Source organism: Canis lupus, chromosome 7 (genome assembly GCF_048164855.1).
Source record: "Canis lupus baileyi chromosome 7, mCanLup2.hap1, whole genome shotgun sequence".
Classification (NCBI taxonomy): domain Eukaryota; kingdom Metazoa; phylum Chordata; class Mammalia; order Carnivora; family Canidae; genus Canis; species Canis lupus.
The window spans coordinates 14,783,057-14,798,694 of record NC_132844.1 but is presented as its reverse complement, the minus strand read 5'-3'; the positions used below and the strand labels follow the sequence as shown (position 1 = coordinate 14,798,694).

General features: G+C 42.9%; 1 long non-coding RNA gene across 1 annotated transcript; it reads left to right on the top strand.

Moving 5' to 3' along the window:
• The first annotated feature begins 24 nt into the window (after positions 1–24).
• LOC140636597 (uncharacterized) lies at positions 25–14,418 on the top strand. Its single transcript, XR_012033811.1, has 4 exons — positions 25–1,669; positions 5,129–5,190; positions 13,199–13,244; positions 14,228–14,418. It is a non-coding gene; the product is annotated as an uncharacterized lncRNA (long non-coding RNA).
• The last annotated feature ends 1,220 nt before the right edge of the window (positions 14,419–15,638 follow it).

The window sequence follows — 15,638 nt, the reverse complement described above, 5'->3', positions numbered from 1 at the left end:
GTGGGGGTGGGGGTGGGGCGGGAACTCGAGTTCACGGAAGGCTCCCGGCGGCCGGGGGCTCTCGCGAGACTTGCGTCCCGGTTCCGGCCTGGAGCTCGGGGGCTGTTGTCCGCAAGCCACGTCCGGTCGCTGAGGGAGGCGGACGCGTGGGCCGCGTTGGGGTTTTTGTTCCTTCATCTTACAGGCCTCCCCTGTGGCGCCTCGTGAAAGTGTAAGATTTCCTGGCTTCGCTTCTTTCTCCTGCTATTGAGAAGACGGATGAAGATCATTTTGTCCTCAAGGACCTGTCAGAACCTGCCTGCCGCAGCCTGAATACGTCCTCAACCGGGTCCTTTTGGGCCGGAATGCAAACTTTTAGGGAGGCGGTGCTTTGCGGTTGCCAGAGACGGCCCGGTTTGCAGAACTGTGGAAAACATTTTTCCTTCATTCCATACGTATGTATGTGTATTCACCTCTAAGTACCAAATAGAAACAGCCAAAAATGCAATGATTTAATTTTCTTAAAAGATTTTATTTACTCATGAGAGACACACACAGAGAGAGGCAGAGACACAGGCAGAGGGAGAAGCAGGCTCCACGCAGGGAGCCCGACGTGGGACTCGACCCCGGGACCCCGGGGTCACGCCCTGGGCTGAAGGCAGGCCCTGAACCGCGGAGCCCCCCCAGGGCTGCCCACAATAATTTAATTTTACAAGGTAAAATCACCTGTATTTCCCACTTTTATTATCACTGTGACATTGTATTTATTGTAAAAGTTACCCTTCTAAATAATCGGGTACGCCTGAAAGCTGTCCCTAGCAGGCCAGTGTGCTGAGCGGCCTACGTTACAGCTAAGTGAAATAAGAGAAAGACAAATAGCATGTGATTTTTATTCATGCGCAATTTAAGAAACTAAACAAATGGAGAAAGAAGAAAGAGGCAAAAAAAAAACAAAAAAAAACCAAAACCCATAATCTTAAATACAGAGAACAAACTGGTGGTTGCCAGAGAGGAGGCGGGTGGGAGTGAAAAAGATGAAGAGGATCAAGAGTACACGTACCCGTGATCAGCGTTGAGTAATTGCCACGGAGCCAGGAGCCAGGAGCCAGGAGCCAGGATGGTTCCGAGGCAAGGATATACGAAGACAGACTCAGAGCGGGCAGCCCGGGTGGCTCAGCGGTTTAGCGCCGCCTTTGGCCCAGGGCGTGACCCTGGAGACCCGGGATCGAATCCCACGTCAGGCTCTCTGCATGGAGCCTGCTTCTCCCTCTGCCTCTCTCTCTTTCCTCTCTGTGTATTCTCATGAATAAATAAATGAAATCTTAAAAAAAAAAAAAAAAAACTCGGAGGCTCACTGAATGTCAGTGTGGGGTTCCAAGGCCCGAGAACCCTCCACTGGAGGGGAGGCTTTGTCTCATCCAGCTTTTATTGAGAGAGCTAGCAGATTAGCTATAGGAATGATTAACCTTGGGAAACAGAAAAACACGTTCACTTCAAAGGGTGAATGAATTGTCCCTCACAATGCTTTTTTGCAGTCCTGCCATATGAGGTGTAAGGAGGCTATTAACTAACTCCTGGAGGAGCAAGTGGAAAAGCTGTCTCTGGAGAACAATGTGGTCAGGAGCCAGCGTGCTGGCTCAGGGCCTCCCCTAACCGCGGTGTGCTGAGGGTAACTAGATGCAGGGCTCAGGTAAGCTCCGCGGCAGCTTACCCACAAGCAACGTAGAGAATTACTGAATCCCTCTATTGTACATCTGAAACGAATATAACCCTATATGTTAATTATACTGGAATCAAAAAATTAAAAAGATAAAATTAGAAAAAATTTTTTAATAAAAAGACTTTATTTTTCACTTTGTGGGTGGAGACCAATTAGGATGTAGTGACATTGTGAGTCTGATAAGCATTTTCCCCGAAGGAACTAAAATACCAGGTATGTCAGAAACAGCAAGTATTATAACAGTATTATCTTAAAATTTTGATTCACATATATGCCTATTTATATGCACATATAATGTGCACATGTAATTACCATAAAGTCTGACTTGGATCACAATCACCTCCATGGTGGTTTACTCAGAATTTCAAGGATCTAGCATACTTATATCTTTCAGCTATTGCATCTTGGCTCTGGGCCTCTAGGCTTGAACCAGAAACATTACAATCACTTCCTCTCATACCTATTGACCAGAATAGGCCCATGACTCCCAACCTCACTACAAGGGAGGCTGAGAAATGTAGGGGAACATGTAGTATGTTTGAACAGTATTGTCTGCTACCCTGCAGATAACAATAAAAAAAAAAAAGTTTGAGAAGTGGTAACTTAAAAAATACTAGGCCAGGGCACCTGGGTGTCTCACTTAAGCTTGTGCCTTTGGCTCCAGTCATGGTCCCGGGGTCCTGTAATCCAGGACCAACAATGGGGTTGGGTTGGACAGGGAGCCCAACATGGGCCTGGATTACAGGACCCCGGGACCATGACTGGAGCCATGTTCAGCGAGGAGCCTGTTTCTCCCTCTGCTTGCTGTTCCCCATGCTTGTGCAGGTTCTCTCTCTCTTTTTCTCAAATAAATGAATAAAATCTTTTTTTTTTTTTTCAGATTTTATTTATTTATTCATGAGAGACACAGAGAGAGAAAGAGAGAGAGGCAGGCTCCACACAGGGAGCCCAATGCAGGACTCAGTCCCGGGGCTCCAGGAACACACCCTGGGCAGAAGGCAGGCGCTAAACCACTGAGCCACCCAGGGAACCCAAAATGAATAAAATCTTAAAAAACAAAAAAAAACAAACAGGCTATAGGCTACTTCACAGAGGCTCAGAGTTACTTCAACTCTGAGGTTTTTAGCAGTTCAGTATCTTTAAGAAGACAAGGACACTGCAACAAATTAATATTGTTAAATGTTTTGTTCTATGTGCCCCTATTATACTTTGTTTCTACTACTAGGGTAGCATTGTTTCATGTCTAAGTCTCCACTCTTCTTCCCTACCAAACTGAACTCCTTCATCTGTGTACCTCTTTTTGTTCAAGGCATAACACATGGTAGGCACAGAAGACACTGGTATTTGAAACTGAGGTATAAATGGGCAAGGTGCTTAAAGAGAAAATATGTAGTGTTATAAACACAGAGTTAGGTGTAAAAGGAACATGTAGAATGTAAAATAGAGATAAAACAAGTGGCTGAGGCCTTGGAGATTCAGGTCCCTTTCTTCTGTGAACTCTTTTAGGCAATTTACCACAAATGTCACATAGAAATTCTTTCCACATTTCTGCAACCTGGTTTCTGCTACCCAACCAGAACTCCACATAGCCAGCAGCTCCAGTGCTCCCTGTGGCTGTGTAAGTCAGGGACTGAATGAAGCTCAGTCTTCGTTAGCTTCAGGGCAAATCATCTCTGAGGGTACCCTGTAAATGTAGGTTGAATTGAACTGACTTGAACCAAAAGCTAACTTAATTTAAGGATTTCTGTGGTGGGATAGAGCAATTTATCAAAGCTCTTAAAATGCCTGGAAATCCCAGTTTACCTGGATGCAAGAGATAATGAGCCATATAGATTTGCTTAGTTTTACTGATAGTTTTTTTAAACTTTTCTTTATAATTTTAGTATTGTTTCTCAGTCCTCACTACTCACTTTATCACCTACTTAATTACTTAAGAAAATCAATCAGTCCTGTCCCTTCTAATTTTTGACTTATACATTTCAAATAGAGATACAATCAATAAATTCTTTTTTTTTTTTTTTTTTTTTTACAGATTTGTATTTACTTATTCATGAGATACACACAGAGGCAGAGACATAGGCAGAGGGAGAAGCAGGCTCCATGCAGGGAGACCGATGTGGGACTCGATCCCAGGACCCGGGGATCACACCCTGGGCTGAAGGCAGGCACTAAACCGCTGAGCCACCCAGGCGTCCCACAATCAATAAATTCTTGATGCTAGTATTGATTCTCCTGTGATTTAAAAAACATATTTATCCTTTTTCCTACAGTGCCTTCTCCAGAAGTATGAATGCTATTTCTCAAAAACTAGAGCCTATAAATATAGTGGCTTTATCAAGCTCACTTAGCTGGCTAATGGCAAAACAGCAAGAGTCTAGTTCTTCAGATTCCCAAAACAATGAGCTTTTCACCCAACAATACAGTTTTAATAAAACTATAATGACTGGGATGCCTGGGTGTCTGCCTTCGGCTCAGGGCACAATACTGGAGTTCCTGGACGGAGTCCCACATGGGGCTCCCTGCAGGGTGCCTGCTTCTCCCTCTGCCTCTTTCTGTGTGTCTCTCATGAGTGAATAATAAAATATTTTAAAAATAAGATAAATAAAACTATCATGACTAAGGTACTGTAAACACATTATTTCAGGTTTGTAGAAGTTTCTCTTCCTAAGCACTTGTATTGGTGACCACTCATTACTTTTAATTAAATTATTATTGTAATTTGCTTTGGTACTAATAGGCTTTATTATGAAAATATCCTTTCCTCTATTTAGTCATTCACTGTGCTTCCTTTTATTTTAATTCCTGGAAACAGATTTGTGGAAGATGAGTAAACCTCTAACTTATGGTAAAACACATACAGTTAATAACTCAGTCTCTAAGTTAGACTGATCAAGGTCAGGTAATAGCTCTGCCACTTACTAGTTGTATAACTTAGCTCAGACTGCTGTAACAGAATACCACACACTGGGTGGCTTCAACAACATACATTTATTTCTCAGTTCTGGAGGCTGCAAAGTCCAAGATCAAGGTGCCAGCAGATTTGATTCCTGGAGAGAACTGTCTTCCTGGATTGCCGTTGGGTATCTTCATGGGGCAGAGAGAGACAGAGAATAAGGATACTAATCCTATCATCAGGGCCTCACCTTTATGATTTCATCTAAACCTAATTAACTCCCAAAGGCTCCCCCTCTAAATACCCCTGCGGGTATCAGAACTTCCACATATGAATTCACATTCAGTCTATGTGAATAACCTTGGTCAAACTACTTAATCACTCTGAACCTCAGTTTCTTCATCTGTAAAATAGGGATAATCATAGTTCCCAACTCACAGAGTTCTGGTGAGCTATAAATGAATCTTAAATTGGAATAGTGCCTAGAAAATGTAAGAGCTAGATAATTCTTACATTTTACTTATTTTTACTTTTAGCTTCCATTGTATAAAACAAGTTTAGATTCTACAATCTGGACTATAAAGAACTCTTTTCAGAGGTAAGGAAAATAGTGCTATCTTGGTACAAAGATGTACTCTGCCTCTTAATACTAGTCCTTGACACTTTTAACAACTGCACTCCACAGAGAATAATAATAAAATATGTTGATTTATAATGTGCCAGTTTATTTATGCCATTAGGTGTTTGTTTTGCCCTGTATACCTCTAGGTTTGGAATCTCCAAATTTTTTAGGGATTCCAGAATTCACTCTGGTTTCAGGTCTCTAGGATGGCCTTTGAGAGAAGACAATGTGTATCTTAAGAAACCTGAGAGCCAGAGGCTAGTATCCTTATTGTATGAAGATTCCCAGGACCAAAAAAATGGGCCCCCCGAAAAAGGATTTTATTTATTTGAGAGAGAGAAAGAGAGCAGGTGTGGGGAGAGGGAGGAGACTTCTTACTGAGCAGAGAGCCTGACATGGGGCTCCATCCCAGGACTCTGGGATTGTGACCTGAGCCAAAGGCAGATGCTTAACCAACTTAGCCACCTAGGTGCCCTGAATGGCCCATTTTTAAGAAGATTCCCCAGAACAGAAAAAAGTCCAAATAATTGGTGATTGGCCTTCAGTCCAGGCAAGGGGATTCATTTGGGGAAGCCTATCAGGATTATGATTGCAACTAAAAGTTAACAGGTAATTATGTCATTTTGTTTAAACAAGAAAAAAAAAAAGGAAAATTTGTGGAATATATAAATGGAAGTCAGAATGGTTAAATTGACAGAGTGTCTCTATGAGTTTCTCATTGCTGCTATAACAAATTACTATAAACAGTGGCTTAAAACAACACATTTTTTTTTCATCTTATAATTCTAAGGTCCTAAATGAATCGGTCTCACTGAGCGAAAATCAAGATGTCAGCAGGGCTGTGTTCCTTTCTAAAATCTAGAGGAGAATCTGTTTTCTTGCCTTTTCCAATTTTCGGGGCTGCCCACATTCCTTGGTTCATGGCCCCTTTCTTTTTTTTTTTTTTTTTTAAGATTTTATTTATTTATTCATGAGAGACACACACACACACACACACACACACAGGCAGACGGAGAAGCAGACTCCATGCAGGGAACCTGAACTCGGTCCTGGGACTCCAGGATCAAGCCCTGGGCCAAAGGCAGGCGCTAAACCACCCAGGATCCCTCCCTTTCATTTGCAAAGCTAATAATGCCAACTAATTCTCACGAACCAGAACTCTCACATTCACCTCTCTTTTTTTTAAATTTTTATTTATTTATGATAGTCACAGAGAGAGAGAGATAGAGAGATCGCCTCTCTTTTCTATACTTAAAGCTTGTGCTTATTATATTGGACCCACCTGAATAATCTAGAATAGTCCGTTTAAATTCAACCAATTAGCAACCTTAACTCCATCTGCAGACTTAACTCCCTTTTGCCATTTAACATATTCACAGGTTCTGGGTATTAAGATTTGGACATCTTTGGATGGGGGTGGGTGTATTATTCTGACTTCAGCACCTTCGGTGGCTCTGGCTCACAGACTTAAGTATCTAAGCTCTTCAGCAGGTAAATTCTTAGAAGTGGATACATCTGAGTGTTGTAACTTGCTAGCACTAACTGCAGCTAGCTCCTCTTGATCTAAAGATTTTATTTATTTATTCATGACAGACAGAGATGGAGTGAGGAAGAGACATAGGCAGAGGGAGAAGCAGGCTCCTCACAGGGAGCCTGATGTGGGACTCAATCCCGGGACCCTGGGACCACACCCTGAGTCAAAGGCAGACGCTCAACCACTGGGCCAGCCAGGTGTTCCAGCTTCTTTTGATCTAAATTGTATACCTATCAAGAAATCTTCCAATAGTAATTTGGCTTTTCACATGGATTTGCCTATAGAAATACAATGCTCTTAGAAGTAAACAAAAATACCTGATAAATTTGGCAACTATTGTCCACATAAACCAATACATTTATACTTGGTTTTTAATATATGAACTTCACTGGGGATGATTATTGTGTGTTCACACCTAAGAGATGATCTAGATGATCTAAACCTAGCTGGCAGCTCAGGTTTCTGAGTCTGCACGAATGAAAGACAGATTCCCAAACCCTGTGGAAGTCCAAATGCCTTAGTGGCCTTCCCAAATGATCAAATATGACTTTAATATACTCTTTCTCTTCAAACCCAAATGCAGAATGGATCTTATCATCTGGCTATGGACTGGATGCTCTCTTCTATTACATCCTTAATCCCTGCAACACTGGCCAATTCCCTTCCCTCTTTCATTCACTTTTATTTCACATCTATATATTTTAATTAGACTCTTGGTTACTAAGGTTACTTCCAGAAATTTACAGTTCACTCTAAAGATATGATTGACACTAGAATTGTATCTAGAAAACTGTCGAAAATTGAGGCGTATTTCTCTGTTTTCTGTTTTCTTGTTCCCAACTGGCCTATATAGTCTCCCCACTATGTGTCTGCTTCATCGTTTCTGCTCATTATAACTTTAGTTTGTATGTTCTTCAGCTTTTGTCTACATCATAAACTTTCTTTTTTTAAAGATTATTTATTTATTTATTCATGAGAGAGGCAGAGACATAGGCAGAGGAAGAAGCAGGCTCCTTGTGGGGAGCCTGATGCGGGACTCAATCCCAGGACCCCAGGATCACGACCTGAGCCAAAGGCAGATGCTCAACCACTGAGCAACCCAGGCCCTACATCATAAACTTTCAACATCAGTTCCACTTTACTTCATTTTCTACTTATTTCTTCTGTTTGCCTGTTTGTTTACATAGATAAAGGTCATACACACAAGCAAGATATAGCCTTGATTAGATTGACCATGATTGGCTTAGAGTGGTGATTCTTAACCATGACTATACCTTAGAATTGCTTGGGTTGCTTCTACAACATTCCATTTCTCAAACTCTAACCCCAGACCAAATGAGCAAACACACCTATATAGTATTCATATTCCTGTGTGCTTATTTATGTTTGAGCAAGGAGAAAAATAGGAATATACATCAAGGCATTAAAATGATAATGGGATTAATGGGAAAGAGAACAGGGCCACTGCTAGGGTGTGGGGTTTAGGCAAAAAATTTTGTGGGGTTCTCTCTCTATAAACGTTCTGATTAAAAAACGTACTCCACTGGAACCTATAAGGCTAAAAACAAAAAGAACTGTATGTAAACACTGTACTCTGGGGATCCCTGGGTGGCTCAGTGGTTTAGTGCCTGCCTTCGACCCAGGGCATGATCCTGGAGCCCCGGGATCGAATCCCACATCAGACTCCCTGCATGGAACCTGCTTCTCCCTCTGCCGTGTCTCTGCCTCTCTCTCTCTCTGTCTCTCTCTCTGTCTCTCATGAATAAATAAATAAAATATTTAAAAAATCACTGTACTCTTGTTTGTACATCTGTTTCTCACAGGAGTATAGATTAACAATTTTGAACTTGTTTTACATGCATGCTGAGGTTGAATGCATAAGTAAATGGATAGTACATAATGGGAACCAGGTTTCTCACTGTCAGAGAAAGAAGTTACAAATCATCAAGTGAAGAAAGATAGAATGAACTCTCTGGTAACGAATTAGAATCAGAGATTACAGAATTAGCTCTGCTCATGTATATACACAGATAGGTATGGAGTAGGTATACATAAGTTTGCATACGTGTATTAGTATATATATGCTAAAATGTATATATTAAAACATATATGTTTATAAAACATATTATGTGCTGAGAGGAGTTGGAAGCACTTATACCCAATTGTAATGAGCATACTCACACCCAAATCTTGGCTTGTAAATACCACTCTCCAATAAAAGGAACCCAGGATCCTTGAAGAAATGGGTAATTTTAAGACTGAGTAGAGAAAATACAAGGTGGTTCTGACACATAATACCAGCGAGGAAGGAAAGTAGTCCCAAAACAAAAAATTGGGATTATGTCAGAAGAACACAGGAGTCAACCTGAAAGAGACCCCAATAGCCTAAACTGAAACAATGTGAGCAAAAACAACAAAATAATGTGGGATTATAACCCACGTAACAAAATACAAACACTTGAATCAATACTGATATATAATTGAATAAATAGATAAAAAGAGGTAAGACTTTTTTAATGAATTCCAAACAACATATGTAAATATCATTCCCACCATGAGATGGAACTTAATTCCTCTCCCCTTCAGTATGAGCTGAACTTTGTCTTGCTTCCAAAGAATGGATTATGGAAAGAGAAAAATAGTGACTTTATAATGGAGATACCCAGCAAACACTACTTTAACTAAATGATTAAAATTGACAACAGCAGTGATAAATCATGTTGATAGTATATATTCCTGACATAACATTATGAGAAGAGCACTTTGCCTCTGTGGTTTTCCTTCCAAAGGCCCATAACCCCAAATTGGTCATGAGAAAAGCATCAGACCCAAATTGAGAACCTTTCTATGGAATGCCTGGCTAGTATTCTTCAAGATGTCAGAGTCTTCAAAAACAAGGAAAGACTGATAAATTATCACTGACCAGAGAGAACTAGGGAGGCTCTATGACTAAAAATAATGTGATATTCTGGGTGGGATCCTGGAATAGAAAAAGAGTATTAGTGGGAAAAATCTGAATAAAGTGTGGAATTTAGTTAATAATAATGTACCAATATTAACCTCTTAATTTTGACAAATGTACCATAGTTACATGAGTTGCTAATATTAGGGAGAGAGAACTGGGTAAAGGATATACAGAAACTTTTTGTACTATCTTTGCAATTTTTCTGTAAATTAAAATTATTCTAAAAAGATTTATTGTAAAAACTATATATACTCTAAATTACAGGGCCCTGAAGCATGGGCTAGAGCAATATTTCCCTTGACTAAGAGCAGTGCCAGCTCCCATTTGCCTTGCATGTGGTTGGTTGAGGCATGAGCATGTGGTGATCCTGGCCAATGCAGTAGAGGAAAAATCTACTGAGAGCTCCTGGACAAGGTCTTAAACTGTAGTATTTGGAAGGGGAAAAAAATCAGTCTCTTTTCTGCTGCTGCTGATTATTATTTTCTGTATGTTGGTGGTTCTTAACTGGGGGTTATTCTGACCTTTGTGGGCCATTTGGGATTGTCTGAAGACATTTTTCCTTGTCACAGCTGTGGGTAGGGCACCCTAGGCATCTGTTGGGTAGAGGCCAGGGATGTTGCTAAACATTCTACAATGTTTAGCATGTTCAGGACATCCTCCCCACATCAGTGACTTATGCAGCCCCAATAGTGCCAAGGTTGAAAAACATTATCATATTTTCTTTTCTTCTTTTCTCTCTTTCTGGTGTGATAGGAGGAGGGATATCAAGAAATATAGCACATAATGAAAGCCTTCAAATGGTCATATGGGACTATTTATTTAACTAGAGGTGATTAGTGGCAACACTGGAGGCAAAAGAATCAGGTACCCATGGTCCGTAAGGTAATTGCCTTGGATAAGCTGACTTAAAAGTTTAATTTGGAAGCCATGGTTCAGTCAAGCTGCAATAGAAAATACTTGACTTTGGTGAGTTATTGCTCTAATGCTATCTCTCCTTACAAATGATAAATATAATAATGATTGGAAACACTTTTATTATGAGTTTTCTTTTAAATTCACATTGTTGATTACAGAAATCCTTATTCAGTTGTTGGGTGATCAATTCTTGATCTTCTATCTATGTGAAATCGAATTCAGCCACCTGAAACATCACTATATTTAAAATTTTTACACGTACATATTTTATTTAGTCCTCTTGGCAAACCTATTAAGTAGATATTATGCTCTTTTTATGGATAACAAAGCTTGACCTGAAAGATTAAGTGAGGAGCCAGGTCTACATATATAGTATGGTGGAGCCAGGATGAAAACCAATCTGTGTATCTGGAGTGTGTATGACTTCTGTGTCATATTGATACTGCTAAGAAGTAATAAACTAGTTATGTGTCAACACTGAATATATTAGGGGCCAGCAAATATCACATTCCCAAAGGCCCTTGCACTTTAAGTAGGCATTTAATTACTAGCAACCCCTCAATGAATATGTATTGATTACACTTTTTAAAAATGCACTTAATGGCATGAAGAGTTAAGCATCAGGCCAAGAGACCAACAAGAGCTCTTCAGTGAACCAATCACAGAGCTTTGGGCAAATTACTTAATTTATCTGAGACTCAGTTTTAAATTCAGAATGACAATACCTGCTGGGCCTACTTTGCAATATTGGGACCATTTACTGGGAAGTTCTTTGGAAAATGTGATTTGTTCAATAACTGAAAGGTTTTGCAGTCTCAAATTCAAAGAATCCCATTAGGTAGGGAACCACTCTTTTGGAAAAAACAGCTCAGCCCAGCTACATAGACTTGATTATGGTATAAACCTACCTCAACATCCCACCACAAGTCTGGCTAATATTTCATTCTTTCACTGGATCCTACTTCCCTGAACCCGTTTTTCTATCTTTTTCACTTGATTCCATCACCACTCCATCCAAACTAATAAACTTCTTTTTCAAAGTCCTTTTCTGGAGCTGAAGAAAAGGAAGTATGTGTCCAGAGGTTAGACTCTCAGAGGAATTCTGGACAAGAAATTTCTTTTTTTTTTTTAATAAATTTATTTTTTATTGGTGTTCAATTTACCAACATACAGAATAACACCCAGTGCTCATCCCGTCAAGTGCCCCCCTCAGTGCCTCTCACCCATTCACCCCCACCTCCCGCCCTCCTCCCCTTCCACCACCCCTATAGTTCGTTTCCCAGAGTTAGGAGTTGGACAAGAAATTTCTGTCTTTTTTTTCTTACCTCAGGCTGTCATTAATCATATTTCATATTTTCTCTATCATATTTTAACATCTCAAAAAATCCTTCTGGCTGGGGACAGACTGCCCTTATCAGGGCTAGCCAATTTGTAGAGATTACAAAGGGTCTAGCTCAGAGCATGCCTGTGACATGCAAACTAACAAATCCAGAGCCATACCTTCATGACCTTGCCCTTATACCCCAGGAGGTAATATTCCTCTGTCCATCATCCCAGGGCCAAGAGCCAGGCAACTAGGAACCACCAATATAGCCCCAAACCCAAGGAAATTATTCAAACTACTCAGTCTTAAACTGTTCACCCTGCCCTGTCTTACCTTTCCCAGAGGACCCCAAATAGAGAATCTTCCTAAACATACTGATTGCTCCTGCCTTTGCTTCCTGACCCAAACCTGGTGTTCCTCTGGTGGGCTTGTGTGGTGAGCTATGCCTCTTGTTTGCAGCGGAACTTTGAGTAACATTAATTTTCTTTCAATAGCATTGACCTCTGTGTCATTAGTCACCTTTACAATAAGATCTAGGCACAGAACACAGGCCCAGCAGATCTTTTCAAAGCCAGAAGCTAAGGTAGCTTAAAAAGGAAGTGGAGTCACTAGTATTACCAAGACTTCCACTTCACGGTCAGATTCCAGGGCGAGGGCGTACTTACTTCATGATTCTAATTCCCTTAATGATCAGTCCTTGATCTAGGTTAGAATAGTAAAGAATTCATATGCTTAAATACAGTTTCTTTGTAAGAAGGGAACACGGGACATAGTGTTAACCAACCCAACCCCTGTTCTTTTTGTTTTCAGTCCTTGCACTGAACTCTTCTCATTCCCTTTCTTCACCTTATTTATTGTCTTTGTCTTAATGTCATGAGAGCAGAATGGCAGATTATTTTTTTAAGATTTTATTTATTTATTCATGGGAGACAGACACACACACACACACACAGAGAGAGAGAGAGAGAGGCAGAGACACAGGCAGAGGGAGAAGCAGTCTCCATGTAGGAAGCCCGATGTGGGACTCGATCCCGGGACTCCAGGATCATGCCCTGGACCGAAAGGCAGGTGCTAAACCGCTGAGGCACCCAGGGATCCCAGAATGGTAGATTACATTTAGACCTTAAAGACAGACTTATTTCTCTAGTATATATAATATCCTGACCATTTTATTCCATTCAGAATGTTATAACAAAATATCATGCACTAGGGTGGCCTAATAACAGTAAACATTTATTTCTCACAGTTCTAGAGGCTGAGAAGTCCAAGATCATGACCCAGACGGATATCTGGTGAGACCCTACTTCCTTGGTTCACAGAGGGCAGCTTGTCTTTTCCTTGAATCCTCACATGGCAGAAGGGGAAGGGATCTCTCTAGGGACTCTTAGAAGACCATTAATCCCATCAATGAGGGGGCCATTCTCATGACCTAAGCACCTCCTTAAGATCTCACCTTCTGGGATCCCTGGGTGGCGCAGCGGTTTAGCGCCTGCCTTTGGCCCAGGGCGCGATCCTGGAGACCCAGGATCGAATCCCACGTCAGGCTCCTGGTGCATGAAGCCTGCTTCTCCCTCTGCCTATGTCTCTGCCTCTCTCTCTCACTGTGTGCCTATCATAAATAAATAAAATTAAAAAAAAAAAAAGATCTCACCTTCTAATACCATCACACTGAGCATTACTTTTTTTAAAAGATTATTTATTTATTCATGAGAGACACAGAGACAGAGGCAGAGGGAGAAACAGGCTCCATGCAGGGAGCTTGATGTGGGACTTGATCCTGGGACTCTAGGATCACTCCCTGGGCAGGAGCTTAACTGCTGAGCCACCCAGGCGTCCCTGGGCAGTAGGTTTCAACATATTAATTTTGGGAGAACACAAACATTCAGACCAAAGCATCTTTTAAAAAATTTTTTTAGAGATTTTATTTTTCATTTGAGACAGAGAGACAGCATGAGTGGGGAGGAGGGGGAGAGGGAGAAGCAGACTCCCCCCTGAGCCAAGAACCCTATGTGGTACCCCATCCTTGACCAGAGATCTTGACCTGAGCTGAAGGCAGACAGCTTAACCATCTCAACCACCCAGGCACCCAGACCAGGGGATTTGATACCATAAGAAAATAGGTAATCTGCCCACAGAACACAGAGCTGATCACTGCAGGAGATCCCTCCTGTCATCTCTTACTTTATTCCCTTCCCCCTGCAGACACAAGAAAGAGGGAGGTGATGGTTCTAGTTCTATCCCCCTGACCCTGTTTTCCTTTCTTATCCTTTTTGAGGTGACCTGTGGAAAGGTGGCCAAGTGGTGCCATCATCTTTCCTACAGCTGTTCTTGATACATGATTCTGCATTCCCTCAACTAACTGTAAATGGAAGCGCGTGAGGTCAGATGCCTGGCCAGTGTGGTTCCAGTCGGTATGGGTGCCGGGCACGCAATGAGCACTCCACCAACACTCGTTAAATGAATGAGCCATTATCTTACTGCGAGTTTCTGTGCGCTGGTTACAGCTCCAAGAGCTGACAAGAGGGAAGTAAACCCTACGCTGCGCTTCCTTGGGAGGCTGGCCCTGGGGAACAAAAGCAGTCGCGTAGTACTCTGCCCAGCAGAGGGAACCCCCTCCCGGCGGAAACGGGCGGGGCGGCGCTGGGTGGCCTGCGCGTCTGCCGGCTCCGTGGCGTTCACGCTCCTCCGGCTCCCGCAGCGCCCACCGATCCGCAGCGCCGGCAGCAGGCTCGGGAGAGGCTTACCCGCCAGATGATTCCTCCGGACCGGCTCGCCCGGGGCGTTGCGCTCTGGCTTCCAGACGCCTCCCGGTGCTCCGGGGTTCGGCGGCACACACCTGTCGACCGCGTGGGCCCAGCTGCGGCTCAGTCCCGCAAGGACTCCGGGGAGCGGTGCCCTCCCCCGCCTCCACCAGGCTGCGGACCAGATCAGCAGCGGGGCCTCCAAGAAAAACTAACCGAAACCGGCAAATGCACCCCTAAGTTCTTCCCCGCGACCTCACCCACTTCGCTCTGCGGATGGGGCGAGGACTCGGCTTTGAAGCCGGAGGCAGGGCCTGAAGCGCAGCGTCGGGGGCGGCCGGGGCCCTGCGCGGTCCTGCGCTGCTTCCTGCAGGTCCCCTCGCTGGGTGCTGCAGTGACCTTCGGGAGGTGCTGCAGCTTCCCTCCGGAGGGGAGAACCGAGGCTGTGGCGCTTCCTCTCCAAGCCTCAGGATTTATTTATTTTATTTTATTTTTAAGACTTGATTTATTTAGAGCAGCCCGGGTGGCTCAGCGGTTTAGCACCGCCTTCGCCCAGGATGTGATCCTGGAGTCCCGGGATCGAGTTCCACGTCGGACTCCCTGCATGGAGCCTGCTCCTCCCTCCGCCTGTGTCTCTGCCTCTCTCTCTCTCTCTCTCTCTCACGCTCTCGCTCTCGCTCTCACTTATTTATACATGAGAGACACACAGAAAGGGGCAGAGACACAGGCCGAAGGAGAAGCAGACTCCCCACAGGGAGCTTGATGCAGGACTCGATTCCAGGACCCGGGGATCGCGACACGAGCGGAAGGCAGATGGTCAAGCGCTGAGCCACCCAGGTGCTCAAAGCCTCAGATTTTAGCTGGAGCCAGAGAAACCCGCCTGTCCAGAGGCCCAGCGTCACGGCGAAATTCCAGAGAACTTGAAGTTCTTGGATCTTACCCGGT